We start from the raw sequence: 7392 nt of genomic DNA, 5'->3' as shown, positions 1-7392 counted from the left end.
CAGGGCTCCCTCACCCCCACCCCCCCACCCCAAAGTAGGACTGTGTATCCAGGCGTAGAAATGATACTGCGCCAAGAAGGCAAGCGCTGTTGAGACTGCTGTTCCTATGATGTTACAAACCGAAAGCGATGCTTTCTGGTCGAGGCTCTCCATGACAATCTGCTAAGCAAATCACACGTTGGCTGTTTTGGACGTTCTCTGCAGTTTTCATTGGGAGTGAGGAAGAGCCGTTTGTACATGTTTTGATACAATGTTTTGAATGCTGTGGGACCATGGTATGTTTCCGCCGTGGATGAACAAGGTTGCCTTTTCCAGCTTCCGCTTGCATGGTCATTTCCTGGTCCTGACGACCCCCCCGCCCCAAGTGAGGGAGGCCTGTGTGTCTTTGTGTCCATTTAGAAGGGTTGGTGCTTGATGCCAGCATGATATCCAAATCTTGATTTTGGACTTACCAAACTACTGTTGGGAGTTTGTTTCTTGTCTTAATCTCCCTTAACTCTTGCAGTCACCTGAGTGTCCACTCTTGATTTCGCGTCTCTCTCTGCCTCTGTCTCTGTCTCTCTCGCTCTTTCCTTTTGTTGATTTCTTCAAGGCAAGCCATCTTTTTCCTCCTCCTCCTCCTCCTCCTCCTCCTCCTCCTCCTCCTCCTCCTCCTCCTCCCCCCCCTCCTCCTCCTCCCCCACCACCCTCCTCTTCCTCTTGCTCCTTTCTCTGCCCCCCTCCCCCCTCCCTCCCTCCTCCCCCCGCCCTTTTAAAATGGAAGTCTAACAGACTGACAAGAGTATATTGGTTTTCAGGTGTATACCCTAGCGAGTGGCTATGTTTACACATGGCCCAGGGATCTCCGTGATAAGTCTCGTTACTGTCTGTCACCATTCGATGTCATGACAGTAGGATGGACTCTATTCCGCCTGCTGTACATGACATCCTGCGAGTGAGTTGTTTATTTCATAACTAGAAGTGGGCACCGCTTCCTCTCCCTCACCTATTGCACTCGTCTCCCTCTTCCCCCCTCCCTCCCTCCTCTGGCCACCCCCCATTTGTTCCTTTTAGGTGTCGAGGAACCTGTTTGCGGTTCCTTCTTTGTGTTCATGTGTGTGTATTGCTGTGTACGTTCTTCACAGACATGATAGTCTCGCGACCTGAGGTATCTTGTGTAGCGCAATACCCTCTGGGTCTCTCCATGTTTCCGCGGATGGCAAGACCTCATTCCCTGGTAGGGTTGAGTCATAAACGCGCGCGCGCCTGTGTGTGACTAGGTAGAGACGTATGCACACAGAGAGCGCTATCGGTATGTCCCTAACTATGGCTACATAGGGATAGGTGTGGATACACATACACGTGTATGTATGTGTCACCCTCACCCCCTCGGTGGGCACGTAGTGGAGTTGCTGGGTCACGTGGTAGTTGTTGGTGCAGTGCTTTCAGGGACTTCTGTGCTGTTTTCCGTAGTGTCATCTGTTGTCGGGGAGCCATTCTGTCAGGCGCCAGGTGATATCTCTGAGTCCTCCAGCATGACATGGTGGTGGTCTCTCTCAGCGTGAAAAATAGGTGTCCCGTCAGGAGCCACTTTCCTCTGCCGTTTGGAACTTGCTGTCGCGATTCCAGATCCTGGGCCTGGCCGTGTATGCTTGTGCAGAGAAATGCCAGCGCTTTCTATCATACCCTCCATTTAAAAAAAAAATGGTTCTGTATTTGATGGGCTGCGTTGGGTCTTTTTTTGCTGTGCGCGGGCTTTCTTTCCGTTGCGGTGAGTGGGGGCTCCCCTTCGTTGTGGTGCGCAGGCTCCTCATTGCCAGTGGCTTCTCTTGGTGCGGAGCACGGGCTCCAGGCACGGGGGCTTCAGGAGTTGCGGCACATGGGCTCAGTCGTTGTGCCTCACGGGCTTCGTTGCTCCGCGGCATGTGGGACCTTCCTGGAGCAGGGATCGAACCCGTGTCCCCTGCAGTGGCGGGCGGATTCTTAAGCAGTGCGCCAGCTAGGCAGCCCCAGTTGTTTCTTGTATTTCAGGGAAAGGTTTCCTTTGGCTTTTGGTTTTGTCCCCGCCCCCACCCCCCAAGAAAGGTACTGTTGGTTGCTTTGTTGACAGTGGAAAACTGTGTTGCGGTTGCTGTTGGAGTGGTGGGGGTCGTCGTCCTTGTTGCTTTGTTTCCTTTGTGGGCGTTGTTTTCTGTTGGTTTTTTCTGGCTTTGTTTCCTTGTGGATGAAAATGCCTGGTCTTGGTCTGCTCTGTTCAGGCCTCCTGCCCACTTTCCCCATCGGGTTGCTTGTTCTGGGGGGGCTGCGTTGCATGAGGCCTTGCCCTGTTTTGGACAGGAACCTCTTATGGGACATGCTTGAGGTTTTCAGATGCGTGTGTGTGTGTACGTGTACACGTGTGTGTGTCTGTACGTGTACACGTGTGCATACACGTACATGTGTGTGTGCCTTTACGTACTCCTTGAAGGGCCACAGCAGTCCCAGAGCTTGACTTTGACTTTTTGGTAGTTTGGCTTGGTTTGATTTTGGTGGGACGACAGGTCACTGTGAACCTTTACTGTAAATCTCTCTCTCACACGCACGCGCGCGCGCGCGCGCGCACACACACACACACACACACACACACACACGCACGCACGCACGCACACTCACCACGTTGCATTGTGTAGATGTCCTGGAACGCGGTTTCTTTAGTGGATGGCTGTTGACTCGCTGCTCCCCGCCCCCCTGCCCCCGCCCGCCGGTGACTGTGGTCAGTCCATTTTGAAATCCACGTTCTGACCTCAAGGGCATGTTCCCCACCCACGCACCCATGTGTTCTCTTTGGACTTTGTCGCGGTCTGTGCGGAAATAGATGTTTGTTTCCATTTGTGTGGGGCCAGAGTGTATGTTTACTTTCGTTTCTAGCTTCCGGGCTCTGCGTATCAGCTTTCCAAAGCCCTTCCCCGTGCCAGAAGGGATGAGTTCCTGCGTCGTTCTCTGAGCGCTTGCCTGGTTTCGTTTCGCTGGTCCCCGCCTTCCCTCCCTCCCTCCCTCCCTCCCTCTCACCCTCCGGGGAGCTGGGGATCTCGCTTGTGGCACTGTGGGCGTCTCCGTGGAATTCCCCGCGCCCCCCCCCCCCCCCATGGCCTGGAATCGCGTCCCCTTCCAGGCAGCCTCCCGGCGGCATCTTGCCAGCTACCCCCGCCCCCGTGTGCTGCCGGGGATCGGGACGCGCCGTGTCGTGTCGTGTCGTGTCGTGTCGGGCCGGGAGCTAGCTCCGAGGCGGACCCCTCGGGGCCGCGCGGGACGCCCGCCCCGCTCCGGGAGGAGCTCGGGCGTTTGGGCGGCCCGGCGCTCCGGCGTCCTCGGTGGCCGGCCGGCGACCGGGATCCGGCCCGGGGACGTTCGAGCCGGTTGTCGGGCGCCACCTGGCGGCCGCTTTTATATTGTCCCTTCCCTCCGGAGCTCCGGCGACCTTGTCGAGGGCTGTGACTCAGCCGCCGGGCCCGAAGCAGAGTTCCGGGAGGCGGGCGACGCTGGTGCTGGCAGCCCCGGTGGCGCCGAGGCGTAGGCGCCTCCTGCTGTCGCCTGAGATTGGGCCTGCAGATCTATGGGGCTGTGACTGCCGCCGCGCTCCCGAGCCGGGGCTGAGGGGCCGCCTGGCCGGGTCGACCAGCATGCGCCCGTGCCCCTCCGGCCGCGGGAACCCATGTCGGGTCGTGCCGCCGCGGTGGGAGAGGAGAGGGTCTGCCGCGCCCGGAGCGCCTGGGACTTGGTGGCCCGGCCTTCTCCTGGGCCGCCCTTGGGAGCGTTCGTTCCCCGACCCCCCCCACCTCCCTTTCCCGGTGCCCCCCGCGTCCCGCTCCGGAGGTGGGGACCGGCTCGGGCCGAGCGTTGAGGCCGGTGGAGGCCGCCACGGGCTCGGTGGTGGACGCGCGTGCGTCCCGGTCGTCAGATGCTTTCGGGCCGATGGTTTTCCGAGCCGGACTCCAGAGGTGAGGACCGGCCTGGGCCGCCAGCGGTGACCCGGAGAGGCTGGCCCGGGCCTGGGTGCGTTGCCCCGTGGGCTCCGGGCGTCTCCCTGGAGAAATGGGTTCAAGTCCCGATGGGTCCGGAGACGTGGACGGACCGGCCCCTGCTCGCGCAGGTGGCCGGCGAGGGTGCACCCGGCCTGTCAGCGTGCCCGCGTGGGTCCCGGTCGTCGGACGCGACTTTGTCTCCCCCCCTCCGCTCTCCACCCCGAGTCCGGGCCGGGAGGTGGGGACTGGCACGAGCCATACTGGGTGGCCCCGGGGAGGGGCTCCCGGGCCCGGGCGTGGTCCCTCATGGGGCCCGCTCATCGGAGGCGGCTCGGAGGGGTGCTGTGTTTCTTTCTTGGAACCAAGTCCTGGCCCGGAGACTCGGATGGACCGGTGCCTGCCCGCGTGGGGGGACCGGGGAGGGCGTCCCCAGCCCGCTCCCTCTCCCCCGTGTCCCCGGCCCACTCTGCCACCCCTCCATCCCCGGGTCGACCAGGTGGCCCCGGGCGCTCCGGGGCAAGTGTGGATGGGGAAGTGTTGGGGGCAGGTGGCCGGACCGAGGTTCCGGGGGCCCCCGTGAACCTCGTGGGTGGGCCCCGCTGTCGGGCGCGATGATTTCTTCCGCCGGAAATGGGGCCTTTTTGCCACCAGATAGGTGCTGACACGGTGTTCTTCTGCGTCTGTCGCCGATAGACGCTGGGGCTCCGGACGCGGGCAGGACTCCGGGCTGGGGGCGGCTGTCTGACGCCCGGCTCGGTCCTTGCCGCTTGAGCTGCCCGCTTGGGCCTGCGCGCCGGCTCTTGCGTGCGCGTCCGGCTGCCCCGACCCGCGGTGCCGCCTCCGGCCTCTGGCTGAGCCCGAGGGCGGCGGGGCCAGGTGGCGTCGGGTGCTCGACCCTGTGCGCTGCCCCCGCTGCAGGCACCCGGTGGTGAGTGGCCGGCACGACCCCACCCCACAGGCTCTGTGCCCCGTGTCAGGCGTTCTCGTTCTGGGGTGGCTGGCTGCTCTTTGCCTGAGATGAAGGGGCGCCGGCGAGGCGGAAGCGGGCCTCCGTGTGATGGGTCTTCGCCGTGCCTCCCCTGCGGGCCTCCCCCGCCGTGGCTTTAGGCTGGGTGGGTCAACCGATTGATGTGGTGGTGCCACGCTCCGCTGGGCTGGGCCTAAGCCGTGCCAGACGAGGGACGGACGTTCCTGGGGGACGGGACCGCTCTTCTCGTTCTGTCCGCGGGCTCCTCGCCTCTCTTCCGCCCCACCTGCCGGGGTGTGCGGAAGGCAGGGGTGCGGCCTCCGGCCCCGAACCCGCGGTCTCCCGCCCCCGCCTCCCAGCGTGGGCGGGGACCGGGGTCCTCGGACGCAGCAGACGCTCTCGCTGTGCCTCTTTGGCGTACGCCTCGCGAGCGGCCCTCCCCGCGGCGGGGAGGGCCGCCCCGCCGCCACGCTGCGCGCCCCCCGTCGGTGTGCGAGCGTGCCACGCCTGGCCCTCCGTGGTGCTCCTGGAGCGCTCCAGGTCGTCCCTCAGGTGCCCGAGGCCGAGCGGTGGTGTTGTTCCCCTTTCCCAGCGTGTCCCTCGGGTCTCCGCCACCGTGGCGGGTGCCGTGAGCGGCTTTCTCTTGGGGGGGTCGAGACGGTAAGGGAGGTGCGCCCGCCTGTTCCCCCCGGCGGTGGGGCCAGGGGCCGCCTCGTTGTGCTGGTCCTCAGCGGCGTGCCGTGGGGGCCTGAGCTTGGCCGAGCGCACGCCCCGTGTGGTCCCCACTACGTGGGGGGCTGCGCGCGGGCGTGGGAGCGATCGTGGGGGCCGGGGCCTGTGAGAGAGGGGGCTGTGTCACGCATCTTGGGCGTGCTCCCCCTCGAGGGCCCGAGGGGCGAGCCCGAGGGCAGCAAGCCTTACCGAGGTCGTGCCCCGGCCCTGGCCGCGAACGCTCCCGTGGGCCGTGTGCTTACCCATATCGCAGACCCCCTCCCCTCCAGGCGACTGGAGGAGGTGTAGGCGGCTCACGGAAGCGCCTCTGCGGGCCCGAAGGAGAGGCGCTGAGTGGGGGATGACGCGCCCTCGGTGAGAAAGCCTTCTCTAGCGATCCGAGAGGGAGCCTTGGGGTACCGAACCCCCCAGCTGCCGCCCCTCCCAAGTGTGCAGTGGCCACCGTGGCGACTGCCAGAGCACGTGGGTAGACCCCCTCGCCTCCGCGGGAGGGGTGCGCCGGTCCCGCGGTGGGGCCGAGCGCCGCTCTTTGCCTACCGTGGCCCGCGCCTCCCCCCTCCGAGTCGGGGGAGGGTCCCGCCGGGCCGAGCCGAGCCGGTGTCCGAGGCGCGGGGTGGCGTGTGTGCGTGCGGGGTCGCCTCCGTTGGCGAGCCCGGAGGGGGGGACCCCCCCGGTCCCGGCTCCCCAGTCCCGCAGCCACGGGGAGCCCTGCCGCGCCTGCCCTTGCCTCGAGCCGCAGCCGGCGGCGGTGTGTGGCCCTAGGTCGGGCCGCCTGGCTCGGGAGCGTTTCCCCAGGACGTGTGAGCCCTTGGGGTCGGCTGAGGTGGTGATGGATGTGTGGAGGCGACGCAGATGGATGCGCGAAGGGGTGGACGGGTTCCTCCGCTGCACGCGGGGGGAACCGTCGCATGCTAGGCCCCGGCGGCGGGGCCGGGTCGTGGGGAGGCCCTCGAGGGTGGCGGGCGCCGGCCGGCGTCCCAGGCGTTGGCGGGACCGCCCCCTGGTGTGGGGCGGTGGGGCCCCGCGCTGGTTTTCCTGGTGGCCCGGCTGTGCCCCGGCCCTTTGTCTCCCCCTGGGTGGCGCCCCTGGCCCTGCTCCGTGGCCCTGGCCGTGCGTGTGAGCCGCCCCCTCCCCGTCGCCGCCGGTCTGCCCTCGCCCCTGCCCCCCACCCCTTCCCCCGCCCGGGATCGAGCCTGGCCCTGCCCCGTGAGGGTGCCGCCCCCGGCCGCCACGGCCGGCGGCGTCCCCTGGTGGAGTGCTTGTCGGTTCCCGACGGGGAAGAAGAGGTGGGCGGTGTGGGGGCGCGCCGGTGCGCGTGCGGGAGAGTGTTGTCGCGGGCCGGCCGCGGCTCTCCGGGGTCGGCGGTGGCGGCCGCGAGCCCCTGCGAGGAGGTCCCACGGGGGCCCGAGGAGGCCAGGCGCCGTCGTGCGTGCTGCGGGACCGCCCCTGTGCTGGAGGGCCTCTGGCGGTGAGACCCCGTGTCGTGCCCCGGCGGCGGACTCGCGTCCGTGTCCTTGGGGTGGCCCCCGGGTCCCCCCCGCGGGGGCGCGCGCGCCCGTCTCCCCCGCCCCCGGAGGCTTCCTGCCGCTGTGTCGTTGCGCGTGCGCGACGCCGCCCAGCCGCGCCTCGCCCACCCTGTCTGCGTCCATCCGTCTGCCTGCTCCCGTCCGTCCGTCCCGCCTGCCGGCCCCCGGGGCCGCGCCCCGGTGCGTC

Source organism: Hippopotamus amphibius, chromosome 15, assembly GCF_030028045.1.
Source record: "Hippopotamus amphibius kiboko isolate mHipAmp2 chromosome 15, mHipAmp2.hap2, whole genome shotgun sequence".
In the NCBI taxonomy this organism is placed as follows: Eukaryota; Metazoa; Chordata; class Mammalia; order Artiodactyla; family Hippopotamidae; genus Hippopotamus; species Hippopotamus amphibius.
Note: the sequence above shows the minus strand (reverse complement) of the source record.